Here is a 19,003-nt window from a genome sequence, read left to right on the forward strand (position 1 = left end):
GTGCTGGAGGCACACACAACTTCCAATAACTCCTGCAGATGGCAAGTGGGCTCAAATAGAGAAGAGCTATGTAGGTGGATATAGCGGTATGTACTGGGTACAGAGCACGCAGACAGCACGCACAAGCTCCTAACACTACTGACTGCAAGCTCTATTATAAAAGATAGATCACTAGCTATATAGGTGAGGTGAATATAGCGGTGTATACTGCGGTCAGGGCACGCAGACAACAACCACTACACAACAGCAAGATCGAAAATCGGCCAAAAACGATCGGTGTGTACTGTGTTGAAGGTACACAGAACACCCACTGCTTCAGACGCAAACACACTACACAAGGCCGCCGCGCTGGCGGCCTTATATAGTGTGGGGCATGCACTACACAGCCTGAGCTATGATCAATCATGGCTCTCCTCGCTGCTGGCGCTGCGATTGGCCAAGCATGCGGGGTCACAGTGCATGCTTGGCCAATCATGAGCCAGCAATGCACTGCGCCATCGCAGTGCATTGTGGGCCGTGAGCGCCACACGAATTTGGCACGAACGGACCAAAACGTTCGGACTTCGCCGAACGGGCGAACAGCCGATGTTCGAGTCGAACGTATGTTCGACTCGAACATGAAGCTCATCCCTACTCTTCATGTGACAACACTGAAGAAATAACACTTTGCTACAATGTAAAGTAGTGAGTGTACAGCTTGTATAACAGAGTAAATTTGCTGTCCCCTCAAAATAACTCAACACACAGCCATTAATGTCTAAACTGCTGGAAAGAAAAGGGAGTACACCCGTAAGTGAAAATGTCCGAATTGGGCCCAATTAGCCATTTTCCCTCCCCGATGTCATGTGACTAGTTAGTATGTCAAGGTCTCAGGTGTGAATGGGGAGTATGATGTGAAAATTTGGTGTTATCGCTCTCACTCTCATACTGGTCACTGGAAGTTCAACATGGCACCTCATGGCAAAGAACACTGAGGATCTGAAAAAAAGAATTGTTGCTCTACATAAAGATGGCCTAGGCTATAAGAAGATTGCCAAGACCCTGAAACTGAGCTGCAGCACAGTGGCCAAGAACATACAGTGGTTTAACAGGACAGGTTCCACTCAGAACAGGCCCCACCATGGTCGACCAAAGAGGTTGAGTGCATGGGCTCAGCATCATATCCAGAGGTTGTCTTGGGAAATAGACGTATGAGTGCTGCCAGCATTGCTGCAGGTTGAGGTTGAATGGGTGGGGGGTCAGCCTGTCAGTTCTCCGACCATACGCCGCATACTGCATCAAATTGGTCTGCATGGCTGTTGACTCAGAAGCCTCTTTTAAAGATGATGCACAAGAAAGCCAGCAAACAGTTTGCTGAAGACAAGCAGACTAAGCACATGGATGTGGCAGCAACCAGGTGAGGAGTACAAAGACAAATGTGTCTTTCCTACAGTCAAGCATGGTGGTGGGAGTGTCATGGTCTGGGGCTGCATGAGTGCTGCCGGCACTGGGGAGCTACAGTTGATAGAGGGAACAATGAATGCCAACATATATTGTGACATACTGAAGCAGAGCATGATCCCCTCCCTTCAGAGACTGGGCCGCAGGGCAGTATTCCAACATTATAACGACCCCAAACACACCTCCAAGACGACCACTGCCTTGCTAAAGAAGCTGAGGTTAAAGGTGATAGACTGGCTATGCATGTTTCCAGATGTAAACCCTGTTGAGCAGCATCTGTGGGGCATCCTCAAATGGAAGGTGGAGGAGCACTTTGCTATGTCGTCATGGAGGAGTGGAAGAGGACTCCAGTAATGGTGGCCACACAAAATATTGATACTTTGGGCATTTTCACTTAGGGGTGTACTCACTTTTGTTGCCAGCGGTTTAGACATTAATGCCTGTGTGTTGAGCTATTTTGAGGGGACAGAAAATGTACACTGTCATACAAGCTGAGTCTCATGGAACACAGCTCTATGAGTGAAAACAACACAGAGTTGTATTCAGTGACGGGGAATCTAGTTAGTTTTTCACAAAAACAACTAGATCCCCAGTAAAAGAAGCACACATTACACACACAAACACTTGTTAGGCACATATTTAACCCCTTGTGCACCCTAAATGTTAACTCCTTCATGCCCAGTGTCATTAGTACAGTGACAGTGCATATTAATAGCACCGATCACTGTAATAATGTCACTGGTGAAATCAGTTGGTTCCCACAAAGTGTCAGTTAGTGTCATATTGTGCTCAATCCCGCTATAAGTCACTGACCATATTACTAGTATAAAATAAAAAATTCCAGTATATATCCCATAGTTTGTAGATGTTATAACTTTCACCAATCAATATACACTTGTTGAGATTTTTTGTTTACCAAAGACATGTAGCAGAATACATTTTGCCCAAATTTATTAAGAGACTTGATTTTCTTGTCTGTATTTTTTAATTTATAGCACAACAACTAAAAAATCCAGAGGTGATCAAATACCACCAAAAGAAAGCTCTATTTGTGGGGAAAAAATGATATCAATTTAATTTGTGTACAGCGTTGTATGAAAGCGCAATTGTCAGTTAAAATAACACAGTGCTGAAAAGTAAAAAAATGGTGGTTACAAAAGTGGTTAAAAAGTCTATCACATAATCAATTTACATAAAAACTAAACTACAATTTAAATAGGGTACTGTTTCATTTAGTTACATTTGCTTGCAAAATGTTCTTAATAATGATTAATAATAACAAACAGTATTCTTTCTGTTGGATTTTTCTCTGTATATTACAAATATAAAACAAGCAAAAAAACAAAAAATAAAAAAATAAAAAAGGAAAACGTACTTGCCTCTGTTTGCTGGTCTGTGGTTAGCCTGGATCTGATGAAAATTCAACAGCTCAAGTTTTGTTCTTTTAATTCTGTGTTTACCACACCCAGGAAAAGACAAGGAGGGGCAAGTACGCCATGGTGTGAAAGAGATCGTATATTTTTCTGTGCTACATAGAATTTGTATACGCTGTATATTGTTATTATGGTGAGGGTAAAGTGGGGAAGTGATAGAATCTTTGGCAGATTCTCATTATTCTCTCTGCATCTTTGTTCTGGAGATTCAGGGCTTTATTACATTTCATCATTCTTATGCAAAGCTTATGTTAATGTGTTTTTCATTATGCTAGCTTATTCATTATGAATGGGCTGCCACTGCACCACAATGGATAAAAAAAAAAGGATTTTTATATACAGTTTACCTGTAAAATTCTTTTCTTGAGAGTACATCACGGGACACAGGTGCTCATTACATAGTGGGTTATATAGGCACCTCTGGCGATTTGACACTGGTTAACCCCAATTAAGGAGAATTCCTCCCCTATATAACCCCTCCCATATGGGAGGCACCTCAGTTTTGTAGCAAAGCAATAGGAAACCACGTAAAACCCAAGAGGGGCGGGAGCCTTGGTGTCCCGTGATGTACTCTCAAGAAAAGGATTTTACAGGTAAGCTGTATATAAAAATCCTACTTTCTTGATCATACATCACAGGACACAGGAGCTCATTACATAGTGGGATGTCCCAAAGCAATGCTCAGATTGAGGGGAGGGAGACACAGATCATAATAATAGACCGCCATGGGCCGGAGGACCTAAACTGCAGCCTGCAGTACACTGCGCCCGAAGGCGATATCCTCTTGCCCTCTGACATCCACCTGATAGAATCTGGTGAATGTGTGGACTGATGACCAAGTTGCAGCCTTACAGATCTGAGCCAGGGAGGCCTGGTGATGCACTGCCCAAGAAGCACTTACAGCCCTAGTAGAGTGCGCTTTCACTTGAAAAGGAGGGATTTTCCCTTTAACACTATAGGCCTGAGAAATAATCTGTCTAATCCACCTTGAGAGAGTGGATTTTGATGCCGCCTGGCCCTTCCTAGTGCCTTCTGCAAAATAAATAAGCAATCAGTTTTCCTTATCTGAGCCGTTGCTTGAAGATAGATACTGATTGCCCTTACCACATCCAAAGTGTGCAAAGATTCTTCTTCTGCGGACTGTGGGTCCGGAAAAAAGGATGGTAGGATTACATCTTGATTCAAATGGAATCCTGAAACCACCTTAGGTAGAAAGGACCTGTTGGGGCGCATGACCACCCGGTCCTTATGAACAATTAGATACGGCTCTTTGCTGGAGAGAGCTGCTAGTTCTGACACTCTTCTAGCCGTGGATGTGGCTACCAAGAAAACAAATTTTTTGGTCAAAAGAACTAATGAAGCCAGATGCAAAGGTTCAAAAGGTTGCCCCTGCAAAGCCGAGAGAACCAAATTCAAATTCCATGGGCATACCGGAGGTTTGACTGGCGGCCTTATCCGCATAGCCCCCTGGATGAAAGCCCGCACCAGGGAATATGAAGCAAGTGGCTTCTGAAAAAACACTGACAAGGCAGAAATCTGCACCTTGATAGTGCTTACGGCCAAATTCATTTCTAGGCCTGACTGGAGGAAGGCCAAGATCTTGCGAATGACATACTTTCTAGGATGCCATTCCCTGAGTTCACACCAGGAAACATATGCCCTCCAGATTTTGTAGTAAATAAGCCTGGAGGCCGGCTTTCTGGCATTAACCAGAGTAGAAAGGACTGGCTCCGAAAGCCCACAGTCTCTCAGAATGTGGGTCTCAGCAGCCAAACCGTCAAATTCAGACTGTGTAAAGCAGGATGGTAAATTGGACCCTGTAAGAGCAGATCTGGCCGGAGAGGGAGGATCCATGGTCTGCCTACTGCCAACTTCATGATCTCTGCATACCACGGTCGCCTGGGTCAAGCCGGGGCTACCAAAAGAACCGATTTTGTCTCCCTCTTGACTCTTCCCAGGAACCGCGACAGAAGCAGGCACGGGGGGAAGGCATAAATCAGATTGTACTGATCCCAGGGAACTGTCAGAGCATCTGACCCCTGAGCAAGTGTATCTCTTGTTCTCGACACAAATTTGTCCAGTTTTCTGTTGAACCTGGACTCAAACAGATCTACGTCTGGAGTACCCCACCTGCGACATATGTCCAAAAACACGTCGGGGTGCAGAGCCCATTCTCCTGGGCACAACTGCTGGTGGCTCAGAAAATCCGCCTGCCAATTTTCCACTCCTGCAATGAAGACTGCAGAAAGGCATGGAACATGCTTTTCTGCCCAGACAAGTATGCGATTCACCTCTTTTTGCGCAACCAGACTCCTGGTACCGCCCTGGTGATTGATATAGGCCACTGCTGTGGCATTGTCGGACTGAACCCGAACAGGGAGACCCCGTAGTCTGGAAGACCACTTTATGAGAGCCATATAAACTCCCCGGATCTCCAAGACATTTATGGGCAATAGCTTCTTGATCATAGACCATTTCCCCTGCGAGCACGTCTCCTTTAACTCTGCTCCCCAGCCTGTCAGGCTGGCATCTGTCGTAATAACCTTCCATGGAAAAAGAAGAAAAGTTTTGCCTTTCAGCAAATTCTCGGTTTGTAACCACCAGACGAGACTCTTGCGTGTCCCTGGGGATAGACGCATAGGAAGATCCAAGGATTGGGGCTTCCTGTTCCAAGCCGCAAGGATGCATCTTTGCAGAGGCCTTGAGTGGAACTGGGCAAATGGAACGGCCTCAAAGGAGGTGACCATTTTCCCTAACAGTCTCATGTACAACCGAATGGGGGAAGATCTCCTGCCCAGAATTAGGCGCACCAGATCCCCGATGGCCAAGGCTTTTGGCCTTGGAAGAAACACCTTGCCCTGAGCGGTGTCGATTAACATACCCAGGTATTCCAACCTGGTAGCAGGCTGTAGGGACGACTTTTCTAGGTTTATAATCCAACCTAGGCGTTCCAGGTGTTCTAGCGTTCTGGAAACACTGTGGTTCAGGAGCGCTACTGTTTTCTCCATGAGAAGCAAATCGTCTAGATAAGCCATGACGGCTATACCCTGAGCTCTTAGGTTTGCCAAGAGAGGGTCCAGAATCTTTGTGAAGACTCAAGGGCCCGAACGGCAAGGCCACAAATTGAAAATGGCGCCGCTCTACCGCGAACCTTAGATACTTTTGGTGTGCGGGAAAAATTGGCACATGGAGATATGCATCCTTGATGTCTATTGATGCCATAAACTCTCCCCCTTGCAGGGAGGAGACCACAGTGCGAATTGACTGCATTCGGAAGGACCGGATGCGTAAAAAATGGTTCAGATCCTTCAGATCCAGGATAGGTCTGACACTTCCATTTGGCTTCGGAACGGTGAAGAGATTTGAGTAAAACCCTGAACCCTGTTCTTTTGGGTCCACTTCTACTATCACCCCCTGGGATAGTAAGTGATCTAAGGCCAGAAATAGTGTTTTTTGCTTTACTGGGTCCCTGGGGATCCTTGACCTTAGAAAGCGAGAAGGTGGAATCTCCTGAAACTCTAGCTTGTAGCCCAGAGATACCGAAGAGATCACCCACTTGTCCCGGATCTCTTCCCGCCAGGCTTCCACAAACTGCCGAAGCCTTCCCTTCACTCGGCCGAGTGGGGGCGCCCCTTCACAAGGAAGCTTTTGGGCTCTGCTTGGCAGGCTTTCGCCCCCAAGTCTTTTTCTGCCCCTGGGCCCGGCCCTGAGCCTTTCCTGTAGAGGAGGGTTGAGAAGGCCGTCGCCACTGCTTAGAGCTTGATGCTCCGGGAGAGAGAGAATGCCTAAATGATGGACGTTTGCTCCTTTTGACTGCAAGGAGAGTAGATTTACCCCCTGAAATTTTTTGGACTAATTCTTCTCCAAACAAACATTCCCCTTTAAATGGGAACCCAATCAAATGCTTCTTGCATGATAGCTCAGCTGCCCAATTCTTTAGCCATAGGGCCCTTCGCATGTGTACCAACAGGAGAGACAAACGAGATCCAAAATCGCTTTAATCATGAAACACAGAATTTGAGGTATTTCTGCATAATTCTCCACTTCCTCACTGGGAAGGAGGCCAAGCATCTGCTTAACATGTTCCTTGAAGAACTGACACAACCCCACGGCTGCAACTGTAGGTTGCACTACAGCGCCAGTCATGGAAAAGGAGGCTTTTAATAATGTTTCCAACCTCTTATCAGTTGGATCTTTAAATACCTGAGCATTATCCAACGGACAGGTCAGGTTTTTATTCACGCAAGAAACAGCCGCATCGACAGATGGGACCCCCCATTTCTTGGTGAAACTTCTTTCCTCCAGAGGATAATGCATAGAAAACCTTTTAGGAGTAGCAAACAGTTTATCAGGATGTCCCCAATCCTCATACATCAATTTATCCATTAAGGGATGAATTGGAAAGGAAAAAGCAGTCTGTGGGACTTTCCTGACTCCCAGGGAAGAAACAGAGGACGTAGCGACTTCAGCAGCAGGCATTCTGAATGTGGTACGCACCAATTCAGTATAATACTGCACCTGTTTTCTGAGCGCCTGGGAGGAGGGGACTCTCTCCTCTTCCTCTGATTCCTCCGACTGCTCAAGATCCCTGTCCCAAGGTAGGGATCTCTCCTCATTGTCAGAAGAATCATCTGAAAGAGGAATCTCAGCAGAGGGAGGGGACCTACCCATTTTCCTGCTATCTTTCAGGGAAGCAGAAATAAAATTCATGATTCTCCCTTCAAAACCCTCCAATGTAGCCCTAAGGGAGTCCTCAGTGACGTATACCGGGGCTGAGACACAAGGAGAGGCTGCAAAACCTGACAGGGGCACTGACTCATCCTGTGAGGCTCGCTCCAGTCTTGCAGGGGGGGATGGTAACTTACAGCCATTTTTAGAACCCCTGGACCTAGGCGGTGATTTACCAGTGCCCTTGTTACCTCCCCCTGAGACCCTCTTACGAGGAGACATAGTCCTAAGCTACAAAGCAGAGGTACTAGTATAAAGTGCAATCACTGTTGTGCTTAAAGTCTCACAATAAATATATATGCTTAATACTGCACAACCTGATGCTGAGTAGGTGACTAAGGTTTGCCTGAAGACCCTCCTATACGGTTTGGATCCAATCCCTTGGGATGCTTACTGCCCACTAGGGATGAGCTTCGTGTTCGAGTCGAACATACGTTCGACTCGAACATCGGCTGTTCGCCCGTTCGGCGAATTCCGAACGTTATGGGCCGTTCGCGCCAAATTCGTGTGGCGCTCACGGCCCACAATGCACTGCGTCATCGCAGTGCATTGCTGGCTCATGATTGGTCAAGCATGCACTGTGACCCCGCATGCTTGGCCAATCACAGCGCCAGCAGCGAGGAGAGCCATGATTGGCCACAGGCAGGATGCCTGTGGCCAATCATAGCTCAGGCTGTGTAGTACACACCCCACACTATATAAGGCCGCCAGCGCGGCGGCCTAGTGTAGTGTGTTGGCGTTTGAAGCAGTTAGTGGGTGTTCTGTGTACCTTCAACACAGTACACACCGATCGTTTTCGGCCGATTTTCGATCTTGCTGTTGTGTAGTGGTTGTTGTCTGTGTGCCCTGACCGCAGTATACACCGCTATATTCACCTCACCTATATAGCTAGTCATCTATCTTTTATAATAGAGCTTGCAGTCAGTAGTGTTAGGAGCTTGTGCGTGCTGTCTGCGTGCTCTGTACCCAGTACACACCGATATATCCACCTACATAGCTCTTCTCTATTTGAGCCCACTTGCCATCTGCAGGAGTTATTGGAAGTTGTGTGTGCCTCCAGCACAGCACAGTATACATCTGTATATACCCCTTTATCTCTGGTGTTCTATAAAAAAGGCATCTACAGAAGTTAGTGGGTTTTTTGTGCCTCCAGCACAATATACACCTGTATCTACCCTTTATTGCTGTTCTCTAATAGAGTCATCTGCAGGGCTTAGTGGGTGTTGTGTGACTCAATTACAGTATAGCCCTTTATCTCTGGTGTTCTATAATAAAGGCATCTGCAGGAGTTAGTGGGTGTTGTGTGACTCCAGCACAATATACACCTGTATCTACCGTTTATTGCTGTTCTCTAATAGAGCCATCTGCAGGGCTTAGTGGGTGTTGTGTGACTCCATTACACTGCTGTTTTACCCAACTCCCTTCAGGCCATTACCATGTCTGGAAGGCCAGCAAGGAGAGGCAGACAGGCGCGAGCCGATAAAAGAGGGCAAGCAGGCTCTGTGTCTAGAGACAACAGTGCTGGTCGTGGACGCGGTGCATTGTCATCAGCACGTGGCCATGGGACACGCTTGTCCTTCTTTTCCGCAGCTGGACATGTTGAACCGCAACATGCCAACGACTTGGTAGAGTGGATGACCAAGCCCTCTTCATCCTCCTCATCCTCTCTCACCCAGTCTCAGGGTACTAGCAAAGCAGTTGCCAACGCATCGTCTTCCCTCCTCTCAATGTCATCATCAGTGACTCCTTCCCTAGACCCACCACGTCCTCCTGAGGAGTCTCCTGAACTCTTTGAGCACAGTGTTGGGTACATGCTCCAGGAGGATGCCCAGTGTTTTGTGGGCTCTGATGATGACACTCAGCTAGAGGAAGGCAGTAGCATGAGCGCAGAGAGAGGGGATGCTCAAGAAGGACAGCAATCTGGCAGTCATGTTCCACAAGCTGCAGCATACTGCCAGGTTTGCTACAGCGATGAAGAGGGAGGGGATGATGAGGGCACTGACTCCACGTGGATGCCTGGAAGGAGAGAGGAGGAGGATGAGGAGGAGGAGGAGGCACATGTCTGAATCACACCGCAGAGCTCCGCCTGTGCAGAGCGCTGCCTCTGCGCGTTATTCTAAAAGTTCTTTGGTGTGGGCCTTTTTTGAGACGAGTGCATCAGATCGCACCGCTGCTATTTGCAACATATGTCTCAAGCGTATCTCGCGTGGCTAAAACATCAGCCGCTTGGGCACCACATGCTTGACCAGATATATGTTGACCTGCCATGCAGCTCGTTGGCAAGCGTACCTCAAAGACCCACACCAAAGAACAAAGCGGCCCTCTCCTTGCTCCTCATCAGCTGGCATCTCCAACCCCACTAGACCTTCAGTCCTCTCTGAAACCTGCTCTGAGAGGAATGAAGGTGTAGAATTAGGTGTTTCACAGCCAAGTGCTTCCGGGAACTCTGCTAGCGGTACACCCACGTCCGATTATAGCAGGCAAATGTCCCTGCCCCAGCTGCTGGACCGGCGAAAGAAGTTCACTCCCAGCCATCCACATGCCCAGCGGTTGAATGCTAGCTTGGCTAAATTGCTAGCACTTCAACTGCTGCCTTGTCAGTTGGTAGACTCGGCCCCCTTCCGTGAGTTTGTACAATGTGCGGTTCCTCAGTGGCAGGTCCCCAAACGCCACTTTTTCTCACGGAAGGCGATTCCGGCTCTCTACCGGCATGTGGAAGGCAATGTCCTTGCCTCGCTGGACAGGGCGGTCAGCGGTAAGGTGCATATTACCGCTGACTCATGGTCCAGCAGGCATGGACAGGGACGTTACCTGTCTTTCACGGCCCATTGGGTCACTCTTCTGGCAGCTGGGAAGGATGCAGGACAAGGTGCAGTAGTGTTGGAGGTTGTTCCGCCACCACGCCTCCAAAATGCTACTATTGGTTGTGACACACCTCTCTCCTCCACCCCCTCCTCTTCTTCTTCCTCCATGGCCTCTTCCAGTGCTCTGTCCTCAGAACCAGCGGTGCTTCGTAGGCGTTCCAGGGGCTACGCAAGTACGCAGGCAAAACGATGCCATGCCGTGCTTGCACTGGTTTGTTTGGGGGACAGGAGCCACACTGGGGCGGATGTTTTGTCAGCTCTGCAGGGGCAGGCCGAGAGGTGGTTGACGCCACGCCAGCTTAAGCCAGGAATGGTGGTTTGTGACAATGGCACCAACCTCCTCTCCGCCCTCCGACAGGGACAACTGACCCATGTGCCCTGTGTAGCTCACGTCCTTAACCTGGTGGTGCAGCGGTTCTTGGGCAGGTACCCCGGCTTACAGGATGTCCTGAAGCAGGCCAGGAAAGTCTGTGTGCATTTCCGCCGATCATTTAATGCCTGTGCTCGGCTGGCTGAGCTCCAAAAGGAGTTGAACCTGCCCAAGAACCGCCTTATATGTGACATGCCCACCAGGTGGAACTCAACGTTGGCCATGCTGCAGCGGCTGCACACGCAGCAGAGGGCCATCAATGAGTACCTGTGCGACTACGGCACCAGGACAGGGTCAGGGGAGCTCGGTTTTTTCTCACCACGCCAGTGGGGCATGATCAGGGATGCATGCACTGTCCTGTCACCGTTTGAGGAGGCCACAAGGATAGTGAGCAGTGACAGTGCATGCATCAGTGACACTGTACCTCTTGTCCACCTCTTGGAGCATACGCTGCGTGGAATAATGGACAGGGCACTTGAGGCAGAACAGAGGCAGGAAGAGGAGGACTTCCTTGCCTCTCAAGGCCCCCTTTATCCAGACAGTGTTCCTGCTGTGCCACCCATCACACAGGAAGAGGATGAGGAGGAGGAAGAGGAGGAGGAGGATGATTGTGTCAGCATAGAGGTGGAGGCTGGCACTCAGCATCAGCAGCAGCAGCAGTCTTGTAGGGATGATTTACAGTCCCAAGAAACACGTGGACTTGTACGTGGCTGGGAGGAGGTAGCTGCGGATCATGTTGTCCTTAGTGACCCAGAGGACTCCGGACCGAATGCCTCAGCTAACCTACGCTGCATGGCCTCCCTGATCCTGCAAAGCCTGCGGAAGGATCCTCGTATTCTTCGGATCAAGGAGAGGGACCATTACTGGCTTGCCACTCTCCTTGATCCACGGTACAAGGGTAAGGTTGCCGACCTTATCTTGCCATCGCAGAGGGAGCAGAGGATGAGACATCTCCGGGAGGCCTTGCAGAAAGGTCTGTGCAACATGTTCCCAGAGACTGGGAGGTTACAAACTCCTGGTCCTGGACAACGTGTTGCTGAGGCATCGGTCAGAAGGAGCGGTGGAGAAGGTGGCCGTCTGACTGATGCTTTCAGACAATTTTTTAGTCCGCAGCCCCAAGGTATGATCGGTTCCAGCACCCATCGCCAGCGTCTGATTTACATGGTGCAGGAATACCTAGGGGCAAGGTCAGACTTGGACACCTTTCCCACCGAAAATCCTCTGGCTTACTGGGTCTTGAGGATGGATCACTGGCCAGAGCTTGCACAGTATGCAATTGAGCTACTGGCCTGTCCTGCATCCAGCGTTCTTTCGGAACGCACCTTCAGTGCTGCTGGTGGCTTTGTTACCGATCACAGGGTGCGCCTGTCCACCGAATCAGTTGATCGACTGACCTTCATCAAGATGAATCAGTCTTGGATCACCCACAGCTACCAAGCACCTGAAGCTGATGTAACAGAATAATTTTTTTTGAAATATCACATCCCTTCAAGACTGCCTATGCTGATGCTGAGTGACTGTCCTGTTATGTTGATTGTCTATCCTCTTCCTCCTCCGCTGATATGTTGGAAGAACATTTCTGGTTCTGGGTGATGCCTAAGGCCCAATTTTTCTGCCCCTGTTTAACAGGGGCGTTTAAGTACAGTTTTTGATGCAATGCTTTGCAGCAGGGCTAATTCCTGCAATCAAACAAGAGTATATGGGAGAGGTTGCAGTGTGGTGGCACCAGCACCAGTGCCTAAGGCCCAATTTTTCTGCCCCTGTTTAACAGGGGCGTTTAATTACAATTTTTGATGCAATGCTTTGCAGCAGGGCTAATTCCTGCAATAAAACAAGAGTATATGGCAGAGGTTGCAGTGTGGTGGCACCAGCACCAGTGCCTAAGGCCCAATTTTTCTGCCCCTGTTTAACAGGGGCGTTTAAGTACAATTTTTGATGCAATGCTTTGCAGCAGGGCTAATTCCTGGAATAAAACAAGAGTATATGGCAGAGGTTGCAGTGTGGTGGCACCAGCACCAGTGCCTAAGGCCCAATTTTTCTGCCCCTGTTTAACAGGGACATGTAATTACAATTCTTGATATAATATTTCACAGGAGGGCCCCTTCCTGTGCCCACCCAGAGTAACGGTGAGGACTTATAGTGTTGTGGCGCCAGCACCACAACCACCAAAGGTCAATTATTCTACCACTGTTCAACAATGGCATGTAATTACAATTCTTGATATAATCGTTCACAGCAGGGCGCTCCAGCGCCCACCAAGAGTCACTTTGAGGGCTTACAATGTTGTGGCAAAACCAACACCTTGTTCCGCCATTTCTGCAGAGCATATAGGGCAGGCCCCTACTTTCAAACATCCAACTTACAAACATCTCCTACTTGCAAACGGAAGGAGACAACAGCAAGTGAGATGAAAAAAGATGGACGACAAAACAAATTATACAGGGGTGATAACCCTTCCCTATGTTTTCCAAAAAGCTTAAAAATAGTTTTTTTGACTGGAGCTACACTTTAAAAATGTACCAGTTGAAAATTACAAACAGATTCAACTTAACACAACAAACCTACACAGTCCCTGTCTTGTTTGCACCGCCTGTATACTGCTGTTCTGAGTATATAGGGCCTGGGGACCACACGCATTTCCTTTTTTTAATATGGGTACAGGGTTACCCTTAATATGCGTACAAGACCCAAATAGGCTGGTAATGGGCAGGGAGGGCTACCCATGCCATTTTTCTCAATGATTTTCAACCATATTGCAGGAATCAGATATAACATTAAAACCGCAAGCAGTTTTAAATGGTGTTATTTCCGTTTAAGGTCATTTTGTGCAGGGACTGTTCTAAACACGGGAAACACGTGGCACTTCACAGGCATACTACAGACACCCCCCAGGCACCATATTTAAAGGAATATTTCACTTTTTTTTCACTTTAATCATCATTAAAATCAGTGCTCCCGCCAAAACGGCAGTTTTTAAAACTTTTTTTTGCATTGACCCATGTCCCCTGGGGCAGGAGCCAGGTCCCCAAACACTTTTTAGGACAGTATCTTGCATATTAGCTGTTAAAATTAGCACTTTTAATTTCGAACGTTCGAGTCCCATAGACTTCAATGGGGTTCTAAAGTTCGTACGAATTTGGAGTCCGTTCGAAAGTTCTGGTGCGAACCGAACCGGGGGGTGTTCGGCTCATCCCTACTGCCCACAGCTCCTGTGTCTCACACTTACAGCCCCCTGACGCTCTGGGCTTTTAAAAACTGCCGCCTGGCACCTGCGCAGTACAGCGCCATGAACACCGACGTGCACGGCTCACAACCACACTCCCCCCCCTCCATTAGCCCGGGAGCGCACTCAGCACGCGTGCACGAGGTCCGCCGGAATCCAGGGGGGAAAAGGAATCTACATCAGAGCTGCGTGGGACCCCCAGACTACGTGGGACCCCTGTATTACCTTATTGTGGCAGGGACTGCAGTGGAGTCGTGAGACCTCTGGAGAACCAGGCTTCACTGAGCGTGTGTACTGAAAGGCATGTAAGTATGCATCAGGCTGCTCTTACTCCCTCTAGTGGTGGAAACCAGGTAAGACATACTACTACTCAAATGAAGAAATCCATAATATAATTATATATAGGATTAACTTCCCTTACCTGTCCTCGCCGCAGGAATTGCTGAAAACAGACAGATTCCAGCCTTCACCCATTACGGCGGGCAGAGTTGTGCCAACCTTCAGGTTTTTTTGGGGTTCTTTCTCAGAAGAACCTCCTACCTGGACCTTGTAAAAGACTCTGCCAGAAACTTTCATGCCACTATGTAAACAGTACACCAAGTCTGGTTTTCCCAGAGCCCAGTCTTCCAATAGGAGAGGACTTACAGGCCAAACCTCATTTCTTCGGATGACGAGGTCCGGGTACCATACCATCTTGGGAGTCAAATATCGGCCCGAGATATGGATCCGGTTTGTTGTAGCCCTTAGGCCCCCGCAGGGACCTGCACAGAGCTTTCTTCATAGCTCATGTTTTACGTGACCAACCACCATAGACACTGGCGAAAAAACTGAGGTACCTCCCATATGGGAGGGGTTATATAGGGGAGGAATTCTCCTTAATTGGGGTTAACCAGTGTCCAATCACCAGAGGTGCCTATATAACCCACTATGTAATGAGCTCCTGTTTCCCGTGATGTATGATCAAGAAAATTACATAATCTTGTTTTTGCAATATAGTGCTCCACAACTCATGGTTTATGTGCTTTTCTGGGCTGTGGTGCATTGAGCTTTGGGCTAGACTGCAGAATGTGTTGGGGTGTCACTCACAATAAATGGCACTGGTACATTGCCATACGTGTAATTGGTCCTTCTTTGTGCCAATGACCGCCATCACCATTTTCAATAATTCTATATTGTAGTAAAAAAGGCTAAGTTGCATCAAAATAAAATTCTTTGACATTATATGAGATATTATAGAACAGCAGTTTTGTTATAGAGTTAAAGTGGAAGTAAACTCCCCTATCGTTTGCAGCCAAGGAAGCTGCCATCTTTGCCTCTGTTTAATCTTCAACTGCTATAGTGTTGCACATGTGATTCGTTATGACACCAGCCATTGGATGGTTTGATAGTTTGGCTGAGAGCACAGCCAATGTGCAGTTAGCATTCCCGGCATGCCTTTTTTTTTTTAACTGTTTAAATCCATGGGTTTACTTCCACTTTAAGCCTCGTACACACAATCAGATTTTCGTATGAGCGTTCGTCCGTTTTTTTGTTGCATGCTAGTCTCATGTCGAAAGAGGCTACTCACCAGAATACAACTTCAGAAGTGACGTAATGTGTTGAATAGTTTTGTATGTATTTCTTTCGTTTCTGAGCATGCGTAGTCTTGCTCTAACGATTTTTTTTCATACAAAAAGCGTACTGGTTAAACGAAAATCGGACGTTGAGTTCACATACAACAAAAATGTTATAGACCGCACGTCCAGCTTTTGTCTGACGAAAAACCGGAATTGGCTGTCGAAAGCACCGTACTAACGATCCGAATATTGGCAGATCGTTTGTCGGACAAATTTTACTTCCGATTTTTGTATCGTGTGTACGGGCCTTTACTTTCTGTTTGAGGTGATTGTAGCTGTATTACTGCACTTGCGACAGAAACAATTGAGTACTGTCCATGATACTTTTTTTATTTGCACTTACATACAATTTTCAGGAGAGGGTTTCGGGGTATGTCCCCTTCTTCAAGGTCCCAGCAATAGGCGTGTGCACAGGGTGTGCCAGCTATGCCTGGGCACACCCTAATCACCCTGTATTGTGCAGATTTCCCCTGTTAAGACCCCTAATATTGCACCAAAGACCCCTAAAGGCTTCAAAAATGTTTCAAGATAAAGGTTGGTGGGGGCATGATAGTCACAGAGGGGATAGTAAAATGTTTAGATAATGAGTAAGGAAACCCACATCTAAATTTATGGTTCTGAATTTCTCCTTAACAACTAGAGCATTGAGGTCTTCTATAGTGTGGTCTAGTTGTGAGAAATGATTGCCCACAGGTATATAGAAATCAGGGACATGCAGTTAGGGGAGGAAGGTGAGGCAGAGTTAAAAAAAAAAGTTGATGTCCTATCCCACCACTGGTCAAATCTATGGTTCCGGAGATACGGGGCTCCTTGTGCAGACTGTCAGAAGGTAAATACAGAGCAGCCAGTTTAATTACAAGCTGGCATACTCTGTTTGCAGCAGACAGAGGATGAGCACACAGTGCCTCTCCTCACTTCTTGTCAGAGGCACTGGGCTCATTGGACAGCTTGGAATCTTCGACCGATGGTAAAGTACCATTGGCCCAAGCTGTCCAATGAAAGTGCTGCAGTGGAGGCTGGCCTCTCACTACAGTGTCATAGAAGGGGCGGCATGTGTCTAAAGGACAAATACTCCCTTACAGCCCAGCCCTCTTAACTAGTAGGAAAAAAACATGTGTTTATGTGTATAAGATTTACCCATAATCCCATGTTTTTCTCACACAGTTAAGAGGGGGCCACACGCTTCTCCCGGCTGCTGAACAACCTGTGGACTGGAGGCTTCCAATCCATTATCAACTTCTAGGGGTCTCCGAACTCAAAGACGAGGTGAGTGTTTGGGGCCACAATTGGGGGTGGGACAGTGTTGGAGTGTGTATATAATCAGCGGGGTGTCCGTATTACACGTGGGGTGTATATTATTTATGGGGTGTCAGTATTGTATCTGGGCTGTAAATAATTTAGTGGGGACTAATAGTATATGTGGGGTGTATGTTATCAGTGGGTCAGTGGGGGGGTAGTATTATATGTGGGGTGTATATTATCAGTGGGGGGCAGTATTATATGTGGGGTGTATATTATCAGTGTGTATGATGTAAAGGGGGACCTCTTTGCGGACTCTGATGTAAGGGGGAACCTCTGTGCGGACTCTGATGTAAGGGGGAACCTCTGGGCGGACTCTGATGTAAGGGGGAACCTCTGGGCGGACTCTGATGTAAGGGGGAACCTCTGGGCGGACTCTGATGTAAGGGGGAACCTCTGGGTGGACTCTGATGTAAGGGGGAACCTCTGGGCGGACTCTGATGTAAGGGGGAACCTCTGGGCAGACTCTGATGTAAGGGGGAACCTCTGTGCGGACTCTGATGTAAGGGGGAACCTCTGTGCGGACTCTGATGTAAGGGGGAACCTCTGTGCGGACTCTGATGTAAGGGGGAACCTCTGTGTGGACTCTGATGTAAGGGGGAACCTCTGTGCGGACTCTGATGTAAGGAGGGGATTTCTGGGGACCCTTAATGTAAGGGGAGGCTCTCTGAAGACCCTGATGTAAGGGGAGGCTCTCTGGGTACCCTAATGTAGGGGGAGGCTCTCTGGGGACTCTGATGTAGGGGGAGGCTCTCTAGGGACCCTGATGTAGGGGGAGGCTCTCTGGGGATCCTGATGTAAGAGGAGGCTCTCTGGGGACCCTAATGTAGGGGGAGACTCTCTGAGGACACTGATTTAAGGGGGGCTCTCTGGAGACCCTGATGTAAGGGTAGACTCTCTGGGGATCCTGATGTAAAGGGAGGCTCTCTGGGGATCCTGATGTAAGGAGGGGTTCATTCTGTTCTATATTGTTGTACTTATTCTTTGACTTTTTGTTTAAAGGAGGGAGGATTGTATTGGGAGCACTGCAGTGTCAGGTGTGACTGTGTGGCAATAGCAAATGGTTTACATAGCTCACGGCATCACAGGTCAGGTAGAGGACCTCTTAGCAGAATTTTGCTTAGGGCCCCAGGGAGGTCAGGACTAAGGATGAGCCGAACACCTCCCGGTTCAGTTCCCACCAGAACCTGCGAACAGACCTAAAATTTGTGCAAACTTTAGAACCCTATTAAAGTCTATGGAACTTGAACATTCAAAATCAAAAGTGCTAATTTTAAAGGCTAATATGCAAGTTATTGTCCTAAAAAGTGTTTGAGGACCTGGGTCCTGCCCCAGGGGACATGGATCAATGCAAAATAAACTTTTAAAAAGTCAGTTTTTTCAGGACTAGTGATTTTTTAAAGTGAAACAATAAAAACGTAATATTCCTTTAAAGTTCATACCTGGGGGGTGTGTATAGTATGCCTGTGAAGGGGCACATGTTTCCAGTGCTTAGAACTGTTCCTGCACAAAGTGTAATTTCTGCAGGGAAAAATCATTTAAAATCAATTGCGGCTATAATGAATTGTCGGCTCCCCATAATACAGAGAACAGTCATTGAAAGTCATTGAATAAAAATAAAAAAATGCGTGGGATTCCCCCCAAATTCAATTACCAGGTCTTTCAGGTCTGGTATGGATATTAAGGGGAACCCCGTGCCTGGGCACACCCTGATCACCCTGTGAGGCACAGATTCCCCCTGCTGATATTGCACCAAAGCCCCCAAATGGGGATCTTAAAAAAATTGCAAAAAATAATAAAATTAAATAATCAAAATGCTCTACTGACACCAACCTCTGCCCTTCTGACAATTCCACTGCTCTACTGACACCATCCACTGCCGTACTAACACCATTCTTGTTTTAATACATTTAATACATTTGGAGTGCACACCCTAATGCAATAGGCTGCGCACGCTGATCATCTTAATCCAGTCAGAGCAACCCCCACACAGCAAGCACCAGCTATGCAAACAATTAACCCTTTGATTG

The 19,003-nt window shown here is 47.6% G+C and overlaps 1 protein-coding gene across 2 annotated transcripts in view; it reads right to left on the minus strand.

Moving 5' to 3' along the window:
• The window catches only part of LOC143988506 (cysteinyl leukotriene receptor 2-like), an 85,607-nt gene extending 82,729 nt beyond the window's left edge, over positions 1-2,878 (minus strand). Inside the window, exon 1 of one of the 2 annotated variants that reach the window (XM_077488125.1) lies at positions 2,820-2,878. The gene's annotated coding sequence lies outside the window, so the exon portion shown is untranslated. Of the gene's footprint in view, positions 1-2,815 lie in introns of both variants that reach the window. The other variant, XM_077488129.1, reaches the window with a different exon arrangement.
• Between the last annotated feature and the right edge of the window lie 16,125 nt (positions 2,879-19,003).

This window comes from Lithobates pipiens, unplaced genomic scaffold, assembly GCF_037356315.1.
Source record: "Lithobates pipiens isolate NorthernLeopardFrog02 unplaced genomic scaffold, aLitPip1_a1.2 Scaffold_18, whole genome shotgun sequence".
In the NCBI taxonomy this organism is placed as follows: Eukaryota; Metazoa; Chordata; class Amphibia; order Anura; family Ranidae; genus Lithobates; species Lithobates pipiens.